The following is a 15,374-nucleotide window of genomic DNA, read 5'->3' as shown; positions in this document are numbered from 1 at the left end:
ATATCAATGAGGTGTTTATCAATAGGATCAGTATCCTCATCTAAAGTAGTTGAGTAGAGCGTTTTCTGAACTGAGAAATTATTATGAAAGTGAAAAACTCAGGATTCTCTTGAACACCATATGGCAAACTGTTCCTTAAAGCGTTTTCAAGAGGGGGCTGTGGCTTAGCTGGTTAAAGCGCCTGTCTAGTAAACAGGAGATCCTGAGTTCAAATCTCAGCAGTGCCTTGCTTTCCTCATTCTTCAATAAAAAATTATTTTCATTAATTCGTCCTGCGATTCAATTAAATTAGAAAAGTCTGATTTATCTTTCGGTTGAACAGATCATCTTAAATCTAATAAAAACTGAAAGTGTTTTCAATATTATAGTAACAATACTGTGATTGCAAAATCAAAAAGGTATTTCAATGAGCAAGAGGCAGATGAAATATAACCCTAGATTTGAGCAATACTGATGAATATATGTAAAACACTTATTTATGAACTATTCAAAATATGGGATTGAGTTTAAAATGTGTTCTTTTTTAATACAACATAGCTATTCTTGTTTATAGATTAGGAATCCTTGCTTGTTTAACATTAGAATACATATTAAGACACTTTAACACAGGCACAGAATATATCACCAATACTAAATTAATGATCCCTTCTATATCATTAAAGTAGGTGCTGTGGCTAAGTGGTTAAAGTGCCTGTCTTGTAAACAGGAAATTCTGAGTTCAAATCTCAGCAGCACCTTATTATTGGTCCTTACATGTAAAACTAATTTTCATCACGCAAATGTTTAATACATTTTAAAAAGAAAAGTGTTGTTCTGTGAACATTAGAATGGGTCATCTTAAATTGAAAAACTAAAAAACGTGGTATTGTGAAGATTTTCAAAGTAATGCTTTGAATGAAAAAGGGAAAAAAGAGTGACAAAGAGCAAAATAGAGATAAAAAATCATTCTAGAGTTGAATTCAAGTAATGCATTCTTAAAGAAGGCATGATTAAAACATTTATGAACAAGATAAGCAATATATCAACGAGGTGTTTATGAATAGGATCAGTATCCTCGTCTAAAGTAGTTGAGTAGAGTGTTTTCTGAACTGAGAAATGTTTATGAAAGTGAAAAACTTAGGATTCTCTTGAACACCATATGGCAAACTGTTCATTAAAGCATTTTCAAGAGGGTGCTGTGGCTTAGCTGGTTAAAGCGCCTGTCTAGAAAACAGGAGATCCTGAGTTCAAATCGCAGCAGTGCCTTGCTTTCCTCATTCTTAAATAAAAAACTATTTTCATTAATTCGTCCTGCGATTCAATTAAATTAGAAAAGTCTGATTTATCTTTCGGTTGAACAGATCATCTTAAACCTAATAAAAACTGAAAGTGTTTTCAATATTATCATTCTTAAATAAAAAACTATTTTCATTAATTCGTCCTGCGATTCAATTAAATTAGAAAAGTCTGATTTATCTTTCGGTTGAACAGATCATCTTGAACCTAATAAAAACTGAAAGTGTTTTCAATATTATAGTAACAATACTGTGATTGCAAAATCAAAAAGGTATTTCAATGATCAAGAGGCAGATGAAATATAACCCTAGATTTGAGCAATATTGATGAATATATGTAAAACACTTATTTATGAACTATTCAAAATATGGGATTGAGTTTAAAATGTGTTCTTTTTTAATACAACATAGCTATTCTTGTTTACAGATTAGGAATCCTTGCTTGTTTAACATTAGAATACATATTAAGACACTTTAACACAGGCACAGAATTTGATCACCAATACTAAATTAATGATCCCTTCTATATCACTAAAGTAGGTGCTGTGGCTAAGTGGTTAAAGTGCCTGTCTCGTAAACAGGAAATCCTGAGTTCAAATCTCAGCAGCACCTTATTATTGGTCCTTACATGTAAAAATAATTTTCATCACGCAAATGTTTAATACATTTTAAAAAGAAAAGTGTTGTTCTGTGAACATTAGAATGGGTCATCTTAAATTGAAAAACTAAAAAACGTGGTAGTGTGAAGATTTTCAAAGTAATGCTTTGAATGAAAAAGGGAAAAAAGAGTGACAAAGAGCAAAATAGAGATAAAAAATCATTCTAGAGTTGAATTCAAGTAATACATTCTTAAAGAAGGCATGATTAAAACATTTATGAACAAGATAAGCAATATATCAATGAGGTGTTTATGAATAGGATCAGTATCCTCGTCTAAAGTAGTTGAGTAGAGCGTTTTCTGAACTGAGAAATGATTATGAAAGTGAAAAACTCAGGATTCTCTTGAACACCATATGGCAAACTGTTCCTTAAAGCATTTTCAAGACGGTGCTGTGGCTTAGCTGGTTAAAGCACCTGTCTAGTAAACAGGAGATCCTGAGTTCAAATTTCAGCAGTTCCTTGCTTTCCTCATTCTTAAATAAAAAATTATTTTCATTAAGTCGTCCTGCGATTCAATTAAATTAGAAAAGTCTGATTTATCTTTCGGTTGAACAGATCATCTTAAACCGAATAAAAACTGAAAGTGTTTTCAATATTATAGTAACAATACTGTGATTGCAAAAATCAAAAAGGTATTTCAATGAGCAAGAGGCAGATGAAATATGACCCTAGATTTGAGCAATATTGATGAATATATGTAAAACACTTATTTATAAACTATTCAAAATATTGGATTGAGTTTAAAATGTGTTCTTTTTTAATGCAACATAGCTATTCTTGTTTACAGATTAGGAATCCTTGCTTGTTTAACATTAGAATACATATTAAGACACTTTAACACAGGCACAGAATTTGATCACCAATACTAAATTAATGATCTCTTCTGTTTCACTAAAGTAGGTGCAGTGGCTAAGTGGTTAAAACGCCTGTCTCGTAAACAGGAAATCCTGACTTCAAATCTCAGCAGCACCTTATTATTGGTCCTTACATGTAAAAATAATTTTCATCACGTAAATGTTTAATACATTTTAAAAAGAAAAGTGTTGTTCTGTGAACATCAGAATGGGTCATCTTAAATTGAAAAACTAAAAAACGTGGTATTGTGAAGATTTTCAAAGTAATGCTTTGAATGAAAAAGGGAAAAAAGAGTGACAAAGAGCAAAATAGAGATAAAAAATCATTCTAGAGTTGAAATCAAGTAATGCATTCTTAAAGAAGGCATAATTAAAACATTTATGAACAGGATAAGCAATATATCGATGAGGTGTTTATCAATAGGATCAGTATCCTCATCTAAAGTAGTTGAGTAGAGCGTTTTCTGAACTGAGAAATTATTATGAAAGTGAAAAACTCAGGATTCTCTTGAACACCATATGGCAAACTGTTCCTTAAAGCATTTTCAAGAGGGTCCTGTGGCTTAGCTGGTTAAAGCGCCTGTCTAGTAAACAGGAGATCCTGAGTTCAAATCTCAGCAGTGCCTTGCTTTCCTCATTCTTAAATAAAAAACTTTTTTCATTAATTCGTCCTGCGATTCAATTAAATTAGAAAAGTCTGATTTATCTTTCGGTTGAACAGATCATCTTAAACCTAATAAAAACTGAAAGTGTTTTCAATATTACAGTAACAATACTGTGATTGCAAAATCAAAAAGGTATTTCAATGAGCAAGAGGCAGATGAAATATGACCCTACATTTGAGCAATATTGATGAATATATGTAAAACACTTATTTATGAACTATTCAAAATATGGGATTGAGTTTAAAATGTGTTCTTTTGCAATACAAAATAGCTATTATTTTTACAGATTAGGAATCCTTGCTTGTTTAACATTAGAATACATATGAAGACACTTTAACACAGGCACACAATTTGATCACCAATACTAAATTAATGATCCCTTCTATATCACTAAAGTAGGTGCTGTGGCTAAGTGGTTAAAGTGCCTGTCTCGTAAACAGGAAATCCTGAGTTCAAATCTCAGCAGCACCTTATTATTGGTCCTTACATGTAAAAATAATTTTCATCACGCAAATGTTTAATACATTTTAAAAAGAAAAGTGTTGTTCTGTGAACATTAGAATGGGTCATCTTAAATTGAAAAACTAAAAAACGTGGTATTGTGAAGATTTTCAAAGTAATGCTTTGAATGAAAAAGGGAAAAAAGAGTGACAAAGAGCAAAATAGAGATAAAAAATCATTCTAGAGTTGAATTCAAGTAATGCATTCTTAAAGAAGGCATGATTAAAACATTTATGAACAAGATAAGCAATATATCAATGAGGTGTTTATGAATAGGATCAGTATCCTCGTTTAAAGTAGTTGAGTAGAGCGTTTTCTGAACAGAGAAATGATTATGAAAGTGAAAAACTCAGGATTCTCTTGAACACCATATGGCAAACTGTTCCTTAAAGCATTTTCAAGACGGTGCTGTGGCTTAGCTGGTTAAAGCGCCTGTCTAGTAAACAGGAGATCCTGAGTTCAAATCTCAGCAGTGCCTTGCTTTCCTCATTCTTAAATAAAAAATTATTTTCATTAAGTCGTCCTGCGATTCAATTAAATTAGAAAAGTCTGATTTATCTTTCGGTTGAACAGATCATCTTAAACCTAATAAAAACTGAAAGTGTTTTCAATATTATAGTAACAATACTGTGATTGCAAAAATCAAAAAGGTATTTCAATGAGCAAGAGGCAGATGAAATATGACCCTAGATTTGAGCAATATTGATGAATATATGTAAAACACTTATTTATAAACTATTCAAAATATGGGATTGAGTTTAAAAGGTGTTCTTTTTTAATACAACATAGCTATTCTTGTTTACAGATTAGGAATCCTTGCTTGTTTAACATTAGAATACATATTAAGGAACTTTAACACAGGCACAGAATTTGATCACCAATACTAAATTAATGATCTCTTCTGTTTCACTAAAGTAGGTGCAGTGGCTAAGTGGTTAAAGCGCCTGTCTCGTAAACAGGAAATCCTGACTTCAAATCTTAGCAGCACCTTATTATTGGTCCTTACATGTAAAAATAATTTTCATCACGTAAATGTTTAATACATTTTAAAAAGAAAAGTGTTGTTCTGTGAACATCAGAATGGGTCATCTTAAATTGAAAAACTAAAAAACGTGGTATTGTGAAGATTTTCAAAGTAATGCTTTGAATGAAAAAGGGAAAAAAGAGTGACAAAGAGCAAAATAGAGATAAAAAATCATTCTAGAGTTGAAATAAAGTAATGCATTCTTAAAGAAGGCATAATTAAAACATTTATGAACAGGATAAGCAATATATCAATGAGGTGTTTATCAATAGGATCAGTATCCTCATCTAAAGTAGTTGAGTAGAGCGTTTTCTGAACTGAGAAATTATTATGAAAGTGAAAAACTCAGGATTCTCTTGAACACCATATGGCAAACTGTTCCTTAAAGCGTTTTCAAGAGGGGGCTGTGGCTTAGCTGGTTAAAGCGCCTGTCTAGTAAACAGGAGATCCTGAGTTCAAATCTCAGCAGTGCCTTGCTTTCCTCATTCTTCAATAAAAAATTATTTTCATTAATTCGTCCTGCGATTCAATTAAATTAGAAAAGTCTGATTTATCTTTCGGTTGAACAGATCATCTTAAATCTAATAAAAACTGAAAGTGTTTTCAATATTATAGTAACAATACTGTGATTGCAAAATCAAAAAGGTATTTCAATGAGCAAGAGGCAGATGAAATATAACCCTAGATTTGAGCAATATTGATGAATATATGTAAAACACTTATTTATGAACTATTCAAAATATGGGATTGAGTTTAAAATGTGTTCTTTTTTAATACAACATAGCTATTCTTGTTTATAGATTAGGAATCCTTGCTTGTTTAACATTAGAATACATATTAAGACACTTTAACACAGGCACAGAATAGATCACCAATACTAAATTAATGATCCCTTCTATATCACTAAAGTAGGTGCTGTGGCTAAGTGGTTAAAGTGCCTGTCTTGTAAACAGGAAATTCTGAGTTCAAATCTCAGCAGCACCTTATTATTGGTCCTTACATGTAAAACTAATTTTCATCACGCAAATGTTTAATACATTTTAAAAAGAAAAGTGTTGTTCTGTGAACATTAGAATGGGTCATCTTAAATTGAAAAACTAAAAAACGTGGTATTGTGAAGATTTTCAAAGTAATGCTTTGAATGAAAAAGGGAAAAAAGAGTGACAAAGAGCAAAATAGAGATAAAAAATCATTCTAGAGTTGAATTCAAGTAATGCATTCTTAAAGAAGGCATGATTAAAACATTTATGAACAAGATAAGCAATATATCAACGAGGTGTTTATGAATAGGATCAGTATCCTCGTCTAAAGTAGTTGAGTAAAGAGTTTTCTGAACTGAGAAATGATTATGAAAGTGAAAAACTCAGGATTCTCTTGAACACCATATGGCAAACTGTTCCTTAAAGCATTTTCAAGACGGTGCTGTGGCTTAGCTGGTTAAAGCGCCTGTCTAATAAACAGGAGATCCTGAGTTCAAATCTCAGCAGTGCCTTGCTTTCCTCATTCTTAAATAAAAAATTATTTTCATTAAGTCGTCCTGCGATTCAATTAAATTAGAAAAGTCTGATTTATCTTTCGGTTGAACAGATCATCTTAAACCTAATAAAAACTGAAAGTGTTTTCAATATTATAGTAACAATACTGTGATTGCAAAAATCAAAAAGGTATTTCAATGAGCAAGAGGCAGATGAAATATGACCCTAGATTTGAGCAATATTGATGAATATATGTAAAACACTTATTTATAAACTATTCAAAATATGGGATTGAGTTTAAAATGTGTTCTTTTTTAATACAACATAGCTATTCTTGTTTACAGATTAGGAATCCTTGCTTGTTTAACATTAGAATACATATTAAGACACTTTAACACAGGCACAGAATAGATCACCAATACTAAATTAATGATCCCTTATATATCACTAAAGTAGGTCCTGTGGCTAAGTGGTTAAAGTGCCTGTCTCGTAAACAGGAAATCCTGAGTTCAAATCTCAGCAGCACCTTACTATTGGTCCTTACATGTAAAAATAATTTTCATGACGCAAATGTTTAATACATTTTAAAAAGAAAAGTGTTGTTCTGTGAACATTAGAAAGGGTCATCTTAAATTGAAAAACAAAAAAAAGTGGTATTGTGAAGATTTTCAAAGTAATTCTTTGAATGAAAAAGGGAAAAAAGAGTGACAAAGAGCAAAATAGAGATAAAAAATCATTCTAGAGTTGAATTCAAGTAATAAATTCTTAAAGTAGGCATGATTAAAACATTTATGAACAAGATAAGCAATATATCAATGAGGTGTTTATGAATAGGATCAGTATCCTCGTCTAAAGTAGTTGAGTAGAGTGTTTTCTGAACTGAGAAATGTTTATGAAAGTGAAAAACTTAGGATTCTCTTGAACACCATATGGCAAACTGTTCCTTAAAGCATTTTCAAGAGGGTGCTGTGGCTTAGCTGGTTAAAGCGCCTGTCTAGTAAACAGGAGATCCTGAGTTCAAATCGCAGCAGTGCCTTGCTTTTCTCATTCTTAAATAAAAGACTATTTTCATTAATTCGTCCTGCGATTCAATTAAATTATAAAAGTCTGATTTATCTTTCGGTTGAACAGATCATCTTAAACCTAATAAAAACTGAAAGTGTTTTCAATATTATAGTAACAATACTGTGATTGCAAAATCAAAAAGGTATTTCAATGAGCAAGAGGCAGATGAAATATAACCCTAGATTTGAGCAATATTGATGAATATATGTAAAACACTTATTTATGAACTATTCAAAATATGGGATTGAGTTTAAATTGTGTTCTTTTTTAATACAACATAGCTATTCTTGTTTACAGATTAGGAATCCTTGCTTGTTTAACATTAGAATACATATTAAGACACTTTAACACAGGCACAGAATTTGATCACCAATACTAAATTAATGATCCCTTCTATATCACTAAAGTAGGTGCTGTGGCTAAGTGGTTAAAGTGCCTGTCTCGTAAAACAGAAATCCTGAGCTCAAATCTCAGCAGCACCTTATTATTGGTCCTTACATGTAAAAATAATTTTCATCACGCAAATGTTTAATACATTTTAAAAAGAAAAGTGTTGTTCTGTGAACATTAGAATGGGTCATCTTAAATTAAAAAACTAAAAAACGTGGTAGTGTGAAGATTTTCAAAGTAATGCTTTGAATGAAAAAGGGAAAAAAGAGTGACAAAGAGCAAAATAGAGATAAAAAATCATTCTAGAGTTGAATTCAAGTAATACATTCTTAAAGAAGGCATGATTAAAACATTTATGAACAAGATTATCAATATATCAATGAGGTGTTTATGAATAGGATCAGTATCCTCGTCTAAAGTAGTTGAGTAGAGCGTTTTCTGAACTGAGAAATGATTATGAAAGAGAAAAACTCAGGATTCTCTTGAACACCATATGGCAAACTGTTCCTTAAAGCATTTTCAAGACGGTGCTGTGGCTTAGCTGGTTAAAGCACCTGTCTAGTAAACAGGAGATCCTGAGTTCAAATTTCAGCAGTGCCTTGCTTTCCTCATTCTTAAATAAAAAATTATTTTCATTAAGTCGTCCTGCGATTCAATTAAATTAGAAAAGTCTGATTTATCTTTCGGTTGAACAGATCATCTTAAACCGAATAAAAACTGAAAGTGTTTTCAATATTATAGTAACAATACTGTAATTGCAAAAATCAAAAAGGTATTTCAATGAGCAAGAGGCAGATGAAATATGACCCTAGATTTGAGCAATATTGATGAATATATGTAAAACACTTATTTATAAACTATTCAAAATATGGGATTGAGTTTAAAATGTGTTCTTTTTTAATACAACATAGCTATTCTTGTTTACAGATTAGGAATCCTTGCTTGTTTAACATTAGAATACATATTAAGACACTTTAACACAGGCACAGAATTTGATCACCAATACTAAATTAATGATCTCTTCTGTTTCACTAAAGTAGGTGCAGTGGCTAAGTGGTTAAAGCGCCTGTCTCGTAAACAGGAAATCCTGACTTCAAATCTTAGCAGCACCTTATTATTGGTCCTTACATGTAAAAATAATTTTCATCACGTAAATGTTTAATACATTTTAAAAAGAAAAGTGTTGTTCTGTGAACATCAGAATGGGTCATCTTAAATTGAAAAACTAAAAAACGTGGTATTGTGAAGATTTTCAAAGTAATGCTTTGAATGAAAAAGGGAAAAAAGAGTGACAAAGAGCAAAATAGAGATAAAAAATCATTCTAGAGTTGAAATCAAGTAATGCATTCTTAAAGAAGGCATAATTAAAACATTTATGAACAGGATAAGCAATATATCAATGAGGTGTTTATCAATAGGATCAGTATCCTCATCTAAAGTAGTTGAGTAGAGCGTTTTCTGAACTGAGAAATTATTATGAAAGTGAAAAACTCAGGATTCTCTTGAACACCATATGGCAAACTGTTCCTTATAGCGTTTTCAAGAGGGGGCTGTGGCTTAGCTGGTTAAAGCGCCTGTCTAGTAAACAGGAGATCCTGAGTTCAAATCTCAGCAGTGCCTTGCTTTCCTCATTCTTCAATAAAAAACTATTTTCATTAATTCGTCCTGCGATTCAATTAAATTAGAAAAGTCTGATTTATCTTTCGGTTGAACAGATCATCTTAAATCTAATAAAAACTGAAAGTGTTTTCAACACTTTCAATATTATAGTAACAATACTGTGATTGCAAAATCAAAAAGGTATTTCAATGAGCAAGAGGCAGATGAAATATAACCCTAGATTTGAGCAATATTGATGAATATATGTAAAACACTTATTTATGAACTATTCAAAATATGGGATTGAGTTTAAAATGTGTTCTTTTTTAATACAACATAGCTATTCTTGTTTACAGATTAGGAATCCTTGCTTGTTTAACATTAGAATACATATTAAGACACTTTAACACAGGCACAGAATAGATCACCAATACTAAATTAATGATCCCTTCTATATCACTAAAGTAGGTGCTGTGGCTAAGTGGTTAAAGTGCCTGTCTTGTAAACTGGAAATTCTGATTTCAAATCTCAGCAGCACCTTATTATTGGTCCTTACATGTAAAAATAATTTTCATCACGCAAATGTTTAATACATTTTAAGAAGAAAAGTGTTGTTCTGTGAACATTAGAATGGGTCATCTTAAATTGAAAAACTAAAAAACGTGGTATTGTGAAGATTTTCAAAGTAATGCTTTGAATGAAAAAGGGAAAAAAGAGTGACAAAGAGCAAAATAGAGATAAAAAATCATTCTAGAGTTGAATTCAAGTAATGCATTCTTAAAGAAGGCATGATTAAAACATTTATGAACAAGATAAGCAATATATCAATGAGGTGTTTATGAATAGGATCAGTTTCCTCGTCTAAAGTAGTTGAGTAGAGCGTTTTCTGAACTGAGAAATGATTATGAAAGTGAAAAACTCAGGATTCTCTTGAACACCATATGGCAAACTGTTCCTTAAAGCATTTTCAAGAAGGTGCTGTGGCTTAGCTGGTTAAAGCGCCTGTCTAGTAAACAGGAGATCCTGAGTTAAAATCTCAGCAGTGCCTTGCTTTCCTCATTCTTAAATAAAAAATTATTTTCATTAATTCGTCCTGCGATTCAATTAAATTAGAAAAGTCTGATTTATCTTTCGGTTGAACAGATCATCTTAAACCTAATAAAAACTGAAAGTGTTTTCAATATTATCATTCTTAAATAAAAAACTATTTTCATTAATTCGTCCTGCGATTCAATTAAATTAGAAAAGTCTGATTTATCTTTCGGTTGAACAGATCATCTTAAACCTAATAAAAACTGAAAGTGTTTTCAATATTATAGTAACAATACTGTGATTGCAAAATCAAAAAGGTATTTCAATGAGCAAGAGGCAGATGAAATATAACCCTAGATTTGAGCAATATTGATGAATATATGTAAAACACTTATTTATGAACTATTCAAAATATGGGATTGAGTTTAAAATGTGTTCTTTTTTAATACAACATAGCTATTCTTGTTTACAGATTAGGAATCCTTGCTTGTTTAACATTAGAATACATATTAAGACACTTTAACACAGGCACAGAATTTGATCACCAATACTAAATTAATGATCCCTTCTATATCACTAAAGTAGGTGCTGTGGCTAAGTGGTTAAAGTGCCTGTCTCGTAAACAGGAAATCCTGAGTTCAAATCTCAGCAGCACCTTATTATTGGTCCTTACATGTAAAAATAATTTTCATCACGCAAATGTTTATTACATTTTAAAAAGAAAAGTGTTGTTCTGTGAACAATAGAATGGGTCATCTTAAATTGAAAAACTAAAAAACGTGGTAGTGTGAAGATTTTCAAAGTAATGCTTTGAATGAAAAAGGGAAAAAAGAGTGACAAAGAGCAAAATAGAGATAAAAAATCATTCTAGAGTTGAATTCAAGTAATGCATTCTTAAAGAAGGCATGATTAAAACATTTATGAACAAGATAAGCAATATATCAATGAGGTGTTTATGAATAGGATCAGTATCCTCGTCTAAAGTAGTTGAGTAGAGCGTTTTCTGAACTGAGAAATGATTATGAAAGTGAAAAACTCAGGATTCTCTTGAACACCATATGGCAAACTGTTCCTTAAAGCATTTTCAAGACGGTGCTGTGGCTTAGCTGGTTAAAGCACCTGTCTAGTAAACAGGAGATCCTGAGTTCAAATTTCAGCAGTGCCTTGCTTTCCTCATTCTTAAATAAAAAATTATTTTCATTAAGTCGTCCTGCGATTCAATTAAATTAGAAAAGTCTGATTTATCTTTCGGTTGAACAGATCATCTTAAACCGAATAAAAACTGAAAGTGTTTTCAATATTATAGTAACAATACTGTGATTGCAAAAATCAAAAAGGTATTTCAATGAGCAAGAGGCAGATGAAATATGACCCTAGATTTGAGCAATATTGATGAATATATGTAAAACACTTATTTATAAACTATTCAAAATATGGGATTGAGTTTAAAATGTGTTCTTTTTTAATACAACATAGCTATTCTTGTTTACAGATTAGGAATCCTTGCTTGTTTAACATTAGAATACATATTAAGACACTTTAACACAGGCACAGAATTTGATCACCAATACTAAATTAATGATCTCTTCTGTTTCACTAAAGTAGGTGCAGTGGCTAAGTGGTTAAAGCGCCTGTCTCGTAAACAGGAAATCCTGACTTCAAATCTCAGCAGCACCTTATTATTGGTCCTTACATGTAAAAATTATTTTCATCACGTAAATGTTTAATACATTTTAAAAAGAAAAGTGTTGTTCTGTGAACATCAGAATGGGTCATCTTAAATTGAAAAACTAAAAAACGTGGTATTGTGAAGATTTTCAAAGTAATGCTTTGAATGAAAAAGGGAAAAAAGAGTGACAAAGAGCAAAATAGAGATAAAAAATCATTCTAGAGTTGAAATCAAGTAATGCATTCTTAAAGAAGGCATAATTAAAACATTTATGAACAGGATAAGCAATATATCGATGAGGTGTTTATCAATAGGATCAGTATCCTCATCTAAAGTAGTTGAGTAGAGCGTTTTCTGAACTGAGAAATTATTATGAAAGTGAAAAACTCAGGATTCTCTTGAACACCATATGGCAAACTGTTCCTTAAAGCATTTTCAAGAGGGTCCTGTGGCTTAGCTGGTTAAAGCGCCTGTCTAGTAAACAGGAGATCCTGAGTTCAAATCTCAGCAGTGCCTTGCTTTCCTCATTCTTCAATAAAAAACTATTTTCATTAATTCGTCCTGCGATTCAATTAAATTAGAAAAGTCTGATTTATCTTTCGGTTGAACAGATCATCTTAAATCTAATAAAAACTGAAAGTGTTTTCAACACTTTCAATATTATAGTAACAATACTGTGATTGCAAAATCAAAAAGGTATTTCAATGAGCAAGAGGCAGATGAAATATAACCCTAGATTTGAGCAATATTGATGAATATATGTAAAACACTTATTTATGAACTATTCAAAATATGGGATTGAGTTTAAAATGTGTTCTTTTTTAATACAACATAGCTATTCTTGTTTACAGATTAGGAATCCTTGCTTGTTTAACATTAGAATACATATTAAGACACTTTAACACAGGCACAGAATAGATCACCAATACTAAATTAATGATCCCTTCTATATCACTAAAGTAGGTGCTGTGGCTAAGTGGTTAAAGTGCCTGTCTTGTAAACAGGAAATTCTGATTTCAAATCTCAGCAGCACCTTATTATTGGTCCTTACATGTAAAAATAATTTTCATCACGCAAATGTTTAATACATTTTAAAACGAAAAGTGTTGTTCTGTGAACATTAGAAAGGGTCATCTTAAATTGAAAAACAAAAAAACGTGGTATTGTGAAGATTTTCAAAGTAATTCTTTGAATGAAAAAGGGAAAAAAGAGTGACAAAGAGCAAAATAGAGATAAAAAATCATTCTAGAGTTGAATTCAAGTAATAAATTATTAAAGTAGGCATGATTAAAACATTTATGAACAAGATAAGCAATATATCAATGAGGTGTTTATGAATAGGATCAGTATCCTCGTCTAAAGTAGTTGAGTAGAGTGTTTTCTGAACTGAGAAATGTTTATGAAAGTGAAAAACTCAGGATTCTCTTGAACACCATATGGCAAACTATTCCTTAAAGCATTTTCAAGAGGGTGCTGTGGCTTAGCTGGTTAAAGCGCCTGTCTAGTAAACAGGAGATCCTGAGTTCAAATCGCAGCAGTGCCTTGCTTTCCTCATTCTTAAATAAAAAACTATTTTCATTAATTCGTCCTGCGATTAAATTAAATTAGAAAAGTCTGATTTATCTTTCGGTTGAACAGATCATCTTAAACCTAATAAAAACTGAAAGTGTTTTCAATATTACAGTAACAATACTGTGATTGCAAAATCAAAAAGGTATTTCAATGAGCAAGAGGCAGATGAAATATGACCCTAGATTTGAGCAATATTGATGAATATATGTAAAACACTTATTTATGAACTATTCAAAATATGGGATTGAGTTTAAAATGTGTTCTTTTGCAATACAAAATAGCTATTATTTTTACAGATTAGGAATCCTTGCTTGTTTAACATTAGAATACATAGGAAGACACTTTAACACAGGCACAGAATTTGATCACCAATACTAAATTAATGATCCCTTCTATATCACTAAAGTAGGTGCTGTGACTAAGTGGTTAAAGTGCCTGTCTCGTAAACAGGAAATCCTGAGTTCAAATCTCAGCAGCACCTTATTATTGGTCCTTACATGTAAAAATAATTTTCATCACGCAAATGTTTAATACATTTTAAAAAGAAAAGTGTTGTTCTGTGAACATTAGAATGGGTCATCTTAAATTGAAAAACTAAAAAACGTGGTATTGTGAAGATTTTCAAAGTAATGCTTTGAATGAAAAAGGGAAAAAAGAGTGACAAAGAGCAAAATAGAGATAAAAAATCATTCTAGAGTTGAATTCAAGTAATGCATTCTTAAAGAAGGCATGATTAAAACATTTATGAACAAGATAAGCAATATATCAATGAGGTGTTTATGAATAGGATCAGTATCCTCGTTTAAAGTAGTTGAGTAGAGCGTTTTCTGAACTGAGAAATGATTATGAAAGTGAAAAACTCAGGATTCTCTTGAACACCATATGGCAAACTGTTCCTTAAAGCATTTTCAAGACGGTGCAGTGGCTTAGCTGGTTAAAGCGCCTGTCTAGTAAACAGGAGATCCTGATTTCAAATCTCAGCAGTGCCTTGATTTCCTCATTCTTAAATAAAAAATTATTTTCATTAAGTCGTCCTGCGATTCAATTAAATTAGAAAAGTCTGATTTATCTTTCGGTTGAACAGATCATCTTAAACCTAATAAAAAATGAAAGTGTTTTCAATATTATAGTAACAATACTGTGATTGCAAAAATCAAAAAGGTATTTCAATGAGCAAGAGGCAGATGAAATATGACCCTAGATTTGAGCAATATTGATGAATATATGTAAAACACTTATTTATAAACTATTCAAAATATGGGATTGAGTTTAAAATGTGTTCTTTTTTAATACAACATAGCTATTCTTGTTTACAGATTAGGAATCCTTGCTTGTTTAACATTAGAATACATATTAAGACACTTTAACACAGGCACAGAATAGATCACCAATACTAAATTAATGATCCCTTATATATCACTAAAGTAGGTGCTGTGGCTAAGTGGTTAAAGTGCCTGTCTCGTAAACAGGAAATCCAGAGTTCAAATCTCAGCAGCACCTTATTATTGGTCCTTACATGTAAAAATAATTTTCATCACGCAAATGTTTAATACATTTTAAAAAGAAAAGTGTTGTTCTGTGAACATTAGAATGG

General features: G+C 31.2%; 9 non-coding genes across 9 annotated transcripts; all 9 read left to right on the top strand.

Moving 5' to 3' along the window:
- Window positions 1–153: 153 nt before the first annotated feature.
- Window positions 154–227, top strand: TRNAT-AGU (transfer RNA threonine (anticodon AGU)). The gene has a single exon. It is a non-coding gene; the product is annotated as a tRNA-Thr (tRNA).
- A 944-nt stretch (window positions 228–1,171) lies between these two features.
- TRNAS-AGA (transfer RNA serine (anticodon AGA)) lies at window positions 1,172–1,245 on the top strand. The gene has a single exon. It is a non-coding gene; the product is annotated as a tRNA-Ser (tRNA).
- A 568-nt stretch (window positions 1,246–1,813) lies between these two features.
- TRNAT-CGU (transfer RNA threonine (anticodon CGU)) lies at window positions 1,814–1,886 on the top strand. The gene has a single exon. It is a non-coding gene; the product is annotated as a tRNA-Thr (tRNA).
- A 1,965-nt stretch (window positions 1,887–3,851) lies between these two features.
- TRNAT-CGU (transfer RNA threonine (anticodon CGU)) lies at window positions 3,852–3,924 on the top strand. Its single transcript has one exon. It is a non-coding gene; the product is annotated as a tRNA-Thr (tRNA).
- Window positions 3,925–4,358: 434 nt separating this feature from the next.
- TRNAT-AGU (transfer RNA threonine (anticodon AGU)) lies at window positions 4,359–4,432 on the top strand. The gene has a single exon. It is a non-coding gene; the product is annotated as a tRNA-Thr (tRNA).
- A 946-nt stretch (window positions 4,433–5,378) lies between these two features.
- On the top strand, window positions 5,379–5,452 carry TRNAT-AGU (transfer RNA threonine (anticodon AGU)). Its single transcript has one exon. It is a non-coding gene; the product is annotated as a tRNA-Thr (tRNA).
- Window positions 5,453–9,454: 4,002 nt separating this feature from the next.
- On the top strand, window positions 9,455–9,528 carry TRNAT-AGU (transfer RNA threonine (anticodon AGU)). The gene has a single exon. It is a non-coding gene; the product is annotated as a tRNA-Thr (tRNA).
- A 1,595-nt stretch (window positions 9,529–11,123) lies between these two features.
- On the top strand, window positions 11,124–11,196 carry TRNAT-CGU (transfer RNA threonine (anticodon CGU)). The gene has a single exon. It is a non-coding gene; the product is annotated as a tRNA-Thr (tRNA).
- Window positions 11,197–14,188: 2,992 nt separating this feature from the next.
- Window positions 14,189–14,261, top strand: TRNAT-CGU (transfer RNA threonine (anticodon CGU)). Its single transcript has one exon. It is a non-coding gene; the product is annotated as a tRNA-Thr (tRNA).
- The last annotated feature ends 1,113 nt before the right edge of the window (window positions 14,262–15,374 follow it).

Source organism: Triturus cristatus, chromosome 8 (genome assembly GCF_964204655.1).
Source record: "Triturus cristatus chromosome 8, aTriCri1.1, whole genome shotgun sequence".
NCBI lineage: Eukaryota > Metazoa > Chordata > Amphibia > Caudata > Salamandridae > Triturus > Triturus cristatus.
Note: the sequence above shows the minus strand (reverse complement) of the source record. Positions and strands in the feature narration are given on the sequence as shown.